This window comes from Austrofundulus limnaeus, unplaced genomic scaffold (genome assembly GCF_001266775.1).
Source record: "Austrofundulus limnaeus strain Quisiro unplaced genomic scaffold, Austrofundulus_limnaeus-1.0 Scaffold19, whole genome shotgun sequence".
Lineage (NCBI taxonomy): Eukaryota > Metazoa > Chordata > Actinopteri > Cyprinodontiformes > Rivulidae > Austrofundulus > Austrofundulus limnaeus.
The window spans coordinates 2,763,642-2,765,530 of record NW_013952421.1 but is presented as its reverse complement, the minus strand read 5'-3'; positions in this window follow the sequence as shown (position 1 = coordinate 2,765,530).

The window sequence follows — 1,889 nt, the reverse complement described above, 5'->3', positions numbered from 1 at the left end:
ATTTTAATAGTTAAAACAAAGACAAGCTTTATATTTCGTTAGTGCACTATTTGTGACCTTCTGGCAGAACCCCAAATCATYGTCCCTTAGAAGGAGGCTCTCATTGTGAAATAATTTCTCAAAATTGCTTTAATATTCCAAGTTATGCAGAATAAGGGTTCAAGTGCAGCCACTGCCAATAATGTTATGGTTTCCAGTTTTATGCAGTCTTCATCCAGCCACCCTTTTTTCTTTGGTGGCTTTTGTCATTTCCGACATCACTRCTGTGTTAAAACAACTGTATATTTTATTTTATATGTAAAAAGCTGAAGCAAAAATCAAACACTGGGTTTTTAATGAGTTCAATTTTACATTTAGGTTTAAAAACAGTCAAACAAAACAATTGTTTTCTTTTWTGCAAATTTATTTTGAAACAGATAAACCAAAGAACAAACCATGAACGCATTCCGATTGTACACGATTTCTATTTAAAACATCGACACTAACTGCTGGAATCAACTCTGAATGTTAAAGAAATATAGCTAGGCTCCAGATTCATGGGAACCATGTAGTGTCAACCCAGTTGAGTCAGTCCAATGCTTGCTTTACAGTAACAAATTGCTCAGAAAGTAATCATGAGGTTGCAGGGGCGGAGCCAGGAAAGGACATTCCACCACAGAAACCCCCCGCCCCCAACCACCTCCTGCTTTTCAAGCAACATTTTGGCAAAGCTGTTTTTGTACACAGAATGTTCATTTTAACTGCACTGCTCAAAAAGGTAATTTTCATGATGTAATTCTTTACAGTACTAAATGTGTAAAAAAATAAGAGAACGACTAAGAAACATGATTAGATCCTCAGCAAATTGCTACGTAGGAAGAAAAACAGTCATTTTCTGGGCCACCCCTGTGTGACCAGTGGTCCCAGTCAAGCAATGTCTGGCTCTGCCATGGATATGTTGACATCTGCTGCTAACTGATTTTTGCACTCACTTCAAGACAAATGACCTCAAAAAATATAAACATTGCTTTTTTTATACAGCTAAAACTGTGTGTGGTAGTAGCTCAGTATTGTCCCACAAATAAAATCGCAATGTGTAACATCTTTGATGAAAACTTTGGCTTTAAATGCTGTAGTCCACCTTATTGTCTGTTAGCAAAATATGTTTCAAGCCACTGGACAGATTTCAGTTAAACTCCCTGAAAGTAATGTGCACATCGACAACTGATTAACTTTTAGAGTTAACCCAAGATGACTGCCAGAACTGATTCACTTTTGCCAAGTCAAAAATGTCTACCTCAGTGAATTTTACAGACACAGGGCTAAAATTAGGTGTGGTAGTAGCTGACAGTCTTTTACAACACATCCTCCAAGTGTGAACGGATCATGCGAGATTATGCAAGCTATCACAACATTGCATCAGATCATGCATAATGATGTTTTCAGGGGTTGGGGTTATTTATTTCTTGATCGCACACTTCAGTTGCATCCATCTATTTTGATGTCTGTGAACTCAGTCAAAAGCTGCAGAGGTGCATGAAATATTCACTGCAAATTCCTCCAGTGCCTTCACACAACAGTCTGCAGGCTTCATCCGGTCACAACCCTCAAGAATTCAAGCCGGGATAATCAGCAGTATGTTCATTATTTTCATATTTTTTTAAATCACTATCTTCATCATCATGATCTTTACCATCCTGTGGGAGGAGTGGGCTGCATGTGTAAGTGGAGCTGATGAAAGAGCTCCTTTAATTCCCACAATAACATGCGGCCCGCCGCTCTGCCTGATAAAAGAGTGGCATGAGAGCAGTTTGGAGAGGATACGATAAAGGATACTCACATCTGCCTGGTGTCAAACRACACGCAAACTAAACACAAATCTGCATCCTGCTCATTGCGCAAAGAAGAAG